The sequence below is a fragment of the Pinus tabuliformis genome, chromosome 6, assembly GCF_031772625.1.
Source record: "Pinus tabuliformis cultivar Carrire ecotype Pingquan chromosome 6, CPIR1, whole genome shotgun sequence".
Classification (NCBI taxonomy): domain Eukaryota; kingdom Viridiplantae; phylum Streptophyta; class Pinopsida; order Pinales; family Pinaceae; genus Pinus; species Pinus tabuliformis.
Window position 1 is genome coordinate 1,896,788,106 of NC_142292.1, and position 7,456 is coordinate 1,896,795,561.

Consider the following 7,456-nt stretch of genomic DNA (forward strand, 5'->3'; position numbering starts at 1 on the left):
TCATCTCATAAAGAATACCACCAATGATTGTTTTACATTTTCATTCTATTTAATAATCCAAAAAGAATATTTTTTATTATATACACGACTAATCATGCTCCACAACTTGGGTAAGACAACCTTATCACACACTTCCTAGGAATCTATAACTTTACTTTACAAGGATAGTTTAAAAATATATTTTTGAAAATGAAACCTATATGTCTTCCTAATCTACATATAACCTTACACTAGAACATTGTCAAACATATTTAGTGCCTTTATTATTTTGGAAGGATTCATGTAGTTAATGTCATCAATGGAGAAATTCATTGCTTCATCATCTTATCTAACTCATCATAATATGCCTAAATAATATCTCCATGTGCATGATATTCCTCCATCAATGAAAATGTGTGGTAATCCTTAGTTTCTTCTTACTATAGCATTATTATTACTATAAAATAAGATTATGAACATATTTTTATTGAATGTGTGCATTTCAACCAAAATGTTCCTCTCCTAATTGTCTCTTTTTCAAGTTCTAGACCACTCCAACTCTTCTTATTTGGAAATTTTCATACTGGATTATTGTTACCATAGTATCCATCCAATATTAATTTAAATTCTCATGTTAAAATTCCACACCTTAGAAACCATAGCACAACTATTCTCAAACTTAATATGGGAAATATTGAATTTAAAGGGGAGTGTAGTGTGATAGGGCATGACATCCCCAAGATTCATAGTGGAAGTAAAATGGAAATTCATACAATCTATAATAGGTAATATTAGCCTTTCACACCCTATGCTTGATTAGGAAAAAAATATAAACTCCTTAGAGGAATAAATCATGGCAAGCCTATCTTAAATATTATCACGTGCTCACTTATAGTTGGACCAATGAACCTATCCCCAAAATCCAATTTGTATGTTAGAAAATCACATCAAAGATTTAATGATTAGATCCCAAATGAGCCCACACATTTATCTACTCCTTGAACATATTATAATTGAGTGTGCCTCCTTCTCTCTTCCAATTCAACCATGTTAAAGTTACAAAGAAAACTACAAGAGAAAAGTAGTGAGCCAATCGCATAGGAAAACACAACAGGCAGGGAAAGATGGACTTTAGCTAGAGCATAAATAAATCACTCTATTTACAACCATACATGTCACCCACACATACATATTATATAAATCCACACTTTCATAAATAATAGTTCATATTAACAATGAAGAAACCTCATGAAAAATGCTCTTTTATCCTTGGTGATGATTAGGTTTAAAAAAGGAATTGGTCCAATGCAAAGACACTTTTGCAACTATATCAAAATCAAAAGTGTTAATGTTCTATAAGCATAACATAATTGTTTGAGGTTGAAATAAGGTATAGGATTAACGCCTTTTTATAGGACAAAGTTAACTCACTCACATTTCATTAGGATATGGGTGGGTGCAAGCTAATGATAGTCTCTCATCATGCATTGGTGGCAATGCAAACATAGAAGAAACAAATATGTCAACTTGGAGGGATGATTAGATGTACATACATAATGAATTGGAATATGGTGTAAAAATATGAAACATAAGAAAATTAGTTTTATTTTCAAATATATAATTTTATTTATAGAAATTGTGTTTACCTATGTGAATTTTGAGTCTCCTTCGCATTGATGTGATATTTTTTATGTAAATATAATGCATAGGTTTCCATTATGTTGTAGACAATAGATTGTTTTTCTGCACAACTATTTTTCAAAAATTTATAATCTTAATTTTATGTATATTTTTAAATTATGAAAGTTATTATATCCTTTAAATTAAAATTCCTTTCATTAGTGAAACCTAAAAGGGTCTTACCATTGTAAAAAATTCTTTCATTTTGTTAAAATATATGTCTTAATGTCCTCTAGTGCACTCTATATTTTTTTTTCAAATGGTTAAGGCCCCAAAATGTTATAGTAGAAACAAAAGAGGAATGTATTTTAACATTTTGATATATGTCAAGAGAAAAATGTATTAAATTAGTAATATATGTATATATATATATATATATATATATATATATATATATATATATATATATATATATATAGATATAATCTACACATATGATTCTCTATGGATGTGTTGATTTTCAATGGTAAAAAAAATATAACACGAAAGTAAGGGGACATGTATTCCAAGTTGAATGTTGGGAAACGCATTCTAGTGGTTGTTTATTTGGTTTATTATGTCTAAGGGAAACTCGAAAAGGAATGCGAAAAGGAAAAGAGGCATTAATTGGCATTTTATTTATGGAAATAAAGGAAAATAGGAGAAAAAGGAGATGAAAGGTCACATATTTGAATGTGAAGGAAATTGAATGAAAAATGGAGGAAATAGAAGAAAATAGAGGCATCAATGATGAAAATGCTTATGAGGACTAGTTCACAGACTTTTTTCATGTTATCTTGGAGCTCTCCCTCTATTCTCTCTCTCGAATACTCTTGCACACTTAGAGAAATCTTGGAGCATGCTTGGAGAACCATAACATAAATTGGACATAGAGAAAGAAGACAAAGAAAAGCAGGAAAGCAAAAGGGGATAGTGATATTATGAACTATAGAAGGTTTTCTTTGGAGGTATCGAGTTTCATGTATGGTTTCCTTGCTAGTTTTGGCATGCATGTTATATGCATGTGGTTATTTGGTTATGATCTGTCATTGGAATGGAGGATTGCCTACAGTGACAGTGGTTTTCCTAGCCTTGACATTTCTTGAATAGCCATGGTATTGAGGGTTTCCCACTTGATTGTTTTTTATTGGTGCTCATATTCCTTATGGATGTGGGTTGAGTTATTAGCTCTTGGAGCCTTAGTTGGAGAAACGCTCTAGAGCCCTGGAACAACTTGGGTTGAGCTACTATTATTGGAAGCCTCGGTTTGACAAACACTCTGGAGACCTTGGTGAGTTGAGTTACTAGTCCTGGAGACTTGGTTGGACAAATTCTCTGGAGCCTTACGTAACTGTGGGTTGAGTTAATAGTCTTCGAGCTGGGTTTGAACAAACTCTCTAGAGCCCTAGACATCTTGGGTAGAGACCGATATCGTGATGGTTAGTGATGTTTGACTGTGATGTGGAATCACTCGTTGAAGGTTGAGGTGGTTTGGCTTCTGGAAGCCTTGGTTTGGTTTTTATTGGTTTCTTCCATGAGATACCACATTCATGCTTGGAATATGGCATGAGGGTTATTGGCTAAAAGAGAGATTTGGTTCAGCCCAATATATGGTCAAGTGGTACGTGGAAGTCCCTGACTTGGTTGGTTTTTGCATATGCTAATAAAATTTATTTTCCTCTTGTATTTAATAAGTATTTATACTTTTTATTATGCAGCTTTGATGGTTGTTTTATCATTGTTATTATTCTGGTTATATGTTGGCTATAAACATGATTTCATGAAAAATTCTAGTTATGGATCTTAACGTGTTTTGATTTGTAAATGAATGGTTATCAAATGCATGACCTAATAGATGTTTTCTAGCTATTATGAGAGGGAATCACACCTTATCTATGTTCAAATATGCATTTATGACTTGTAGATTACGCGTTCAAAATGAGTTCGATGGAATGACTGTCATGGTTAGGTATGGTTGGGTTAATTTATCGACTAAGTTTTGCATTAATGTCTTTCTCCTTGTTTCATTCATCATTTTGGAAAGTTATATCAAGTTTTGGGTAGATGTCTCGGTACTAGCCTTGAAAAAGTGGCTTAGATTCCGGGGTCGCATGCTCAGAATTGGAATATCTAAGCTACAGTCCCTGGGAGGTAGGGTTATCCATGGGACTGGAGGCTTACAATCATTGGCTTTCCTTGTTATGCAAGTGACTCAAAGTCTATATCACTAAAAAGGTAAGTTAAATCAGAGTTTGGGCACCTAGAGTGGTTGATTAGCTCCTATGGGTGTTGTAGCTCCTGAGGAAGGTCAGTAAGGTTTCATGTTCTCAAATGCATTTCCTTAATGTGCTCTAGGAGGTTGATTCATGTTATAGTAGCGCCTCCTCTCATGTTTACCCTAGCAGGCTGGTGAAAGTCGGTAGATATGGGAGGGGTGGTTACAATCAAGGATAGTGCTATATATGTGGTTTTTGCAAAAATGAATGTTTTTATGTATTTGCAGTCCAAACCACTAGTTTTGTTATCGGAAACCTATATCTAAAGTAACCAAGTCTCCATGCATGTAGGATTCCCACCAAGAAAAAAAATAAAATGAAAAATTGTATTCTTAATGTCAATAATGTGTTTGTGTTCCAAAAATGTGTTCATGTTTATAACACTAGGAACACACACATGTTCATGTTGTTAGGGACTTAACACATGGGAAGTGGTTGAGGTGGGTTTTGGAGATGGAGGTGGGGAGGGTAAGAGAGGGAGGGATAAAGGGGACAAGAGAGAGAGAGAGAGAGAGTGAGTTGTGGGGCTATGGAAGAATGAAGTGGTTAGTGAGGGAAGAAAGAGTGAGAGTTGAAAAGTGAGAGAGATAAGGAAAGAGGGTGGGGAAGGGAGAAGGAACAAGATATCTATGGTTGACACGAGGAGGAACAGAGAGATAGAATTGGAGGGGAATGTTATGAATGAGGGATTGTGTGTGTGAGAGAGAGAGAGGGAGCGAGAGAGATAGATGGATGTGGAGAAAGTGAGAGAGAGGGAGCAAGAGAGATAGATGGATGTCGAGAGAGAGAGGGAGCAAGATAGATAGATGGATGTCGAGAGAGAGAGAGAGAGAGAGAGAGAGAGAGAGAGAGAGATGGAAACAAAATTTAAGGGGAGGGTGTGAGGAAGAGATAGGGAAGAATAAAGGGAGGGAGAGAGATATAGAGAGGGGAGAGAGGGGAGAGAGAGAGAGAGAGGAAGAGAGAGAGAGATGGATGGGGATTTTGGTGAAGCACAAACTAAGTGAGGGAGGGAGGGATTGCGAAATAAAGGAAGGAGTGAGAGAGAAATAGAGGAAGGTGGAGGTAGGAGGGAGAGTTGGGGGTGGAAGGGAGAGTCTAGTATACCTAGGTGGGATAATATCGGGTACAAAGGGAGGTACCCAAGGGAATAATGTAACAATGGGATGCACAATAGTAATAAATAAAGTGGTTAACTCGTATCATGTAAGGGACCACAAGTAGTTAGCAATAATGTAATAAGCCCATGGTATTAGATAGGTGGTATTGAGCGAACCATAGTAATGACCCATGGTATTGTATGTATGAGGCCTATATAGAGGCTAGAGACTCCCCATTGAGAGATGTCAAAGAATATTGTATGAATAGGCATATGGCTTGTGGAGTGTTCTCCTTCCTTAAGGAGTGAATATATGGTGTGGCCCTACCTTAAGGGTTTGATCAATAAATAAGAATTTCTATATTCAAATCTTATTATTTCTTGCGTATATTTTTATTGTCTTATATTTTCATATCAGATCCATAACAAGTGGTATCAGAGTACTTTCTTGGGCAAAATAGAGAATATTTTTTTATTTTTATTTTTGCAGGAATTTTTTGGGGCGGCAAGTTTGCAAATCAGATCTATATGTTTTGGTGCAAAATCTGCTGAATCTAATCGCATATCAAGATTTTTTGTGAAAAATACCCAAGTTAAAAAAACAATTGGCCGAATCGGAGTCCGAATGAGGGAGATATTGCAGCTTTGAAAATCAGTTGGGTTGCAGAAATTTTTCGGGGCAGTGAGTTTGTGGAGCAGATATGTACATTCTGGTGCAAAATCTATAGAATCTAATTGTAGATCTCGATTTTCTGTGAAAAATACCCAAGTTAAAAAAAAAATCAGTTGAATCGGAGTTCGGATGAGGGAGATATCACTGATTTAAAATCAGCTATTTTTTCAAAAAAAATTTGTCACGGCGGGACAGTTGCAGTGCGAATCAGAAATTTCACTACCTAGATCAGGATTTCTATCACAAGGGAAGATGCAAAATGGTTGTTCCGTTTCCAAAAACAGGTCATAACAGGGATTCTGAGCAATATTGGCGGAATTGTGGCCATTTCAAATTTTCGCCAAGTAAGCGATTTGTTTTCAAAAACCCTCTTCATGGCTTATAACAATAAGTTTTTTACAGGAAAAAATGATGGGTCTTCTATTGAAAATTTTATAGCATGTAGTAAGTTTGACTTCCCAGGGTGTTGGAAGGACAAAATAGGGTAGTATTTGAAAGATGAGGCTGCTATATGGTGGAAATCACTTTACAATGAGTTTCTGAGGTTATGTAGCGCTGATGTAATAGAAGAACTACTTTTGGATGAATGGTCTCATACTAGAAAGGAGAAAACCACAAAACCTAGCAAAGATTTTATCGGTACAGGAAAGAATGAAAACAAGAAACCTAAAGGGTTATTTTCTGCTAGTATCTCCTTATTGAAGGTTCATGGATTGATTCAGAAGGAGAATATCATTGTGTCTATAAATCCTAGTTGCAAGCATAATTTTATCAATGTTAATTTGGCAAAAAAATTGCAAGTTCCAACAAAACACATTGAAAACATATAGGTTGATAATGAGGATGTTCAAGTTTATAAGGATTTGAATCTTTTTATGTATAAGTATGTGTTGCACTGTGACTTTTATACTTCACATATGGATAACATGGATGTTGTTTTGGGATATCCTTGGATGGAATCGGTGGGTACTGTCAATATTAATGTGCAAAAGAAATTCCTGAAGCTCTGGTATAAAAAGAAGAAAATTACATTGCAGGATATTTCCATTAAGACCCAAGCAGAGACTATGGAGGCAGAAGCACAAAGCTCAAATGACACTTACATAGCAGATGATGAGCCTTTGATGGTTGACAACCAAACATAAACATCAAACTAGGTACAAGAAAAACAGGTAGATTCCAAGGAGGCTAAAGCAGAAACTGTTATAGGTATGGATAGATCAAATGAGGACTCAGTGGTTGAAGTAATATTGGAAGATAAGAAACAACAGCAGGCACCACAACATGTACCAGATACCAATCAGGCTCCATTAGGTGGTGAACTAAAGAAAGATACATCGTTGGTTAACACTTCAGCATATCACCACCCACATCACCTCGCAAGAAAACAACCAACAATATGGCAAAGAATTAAGCACAGGGACAACAACCCCTGCATGACAGATAGAGAGGGGCGACGATCCACCTACTGCGCATCAACACAGAAGAGCCGCCAGGGTCAACCTCCATCTCAAGCGAGTGAGGCACCAGCTAGATCGAGAGCTCACCTTTCTCTGGGATGGCTAGATGCACGTGCATGGTACTAGTGGACTACTCTTTTGAGTAGATCTTATTATTTGTGTTCTTCCAATGTTTCGGGGACAAAACATGTTAAGGAGGGTGGAATCTAGTATACCTAGGGGGGATAATATGGGGTACAAAGGGAGGTAGCCAAGGGAATAATGTAATAATGGGATGGGCCATAGTAATAAATAAGGCAGGTATCATGTA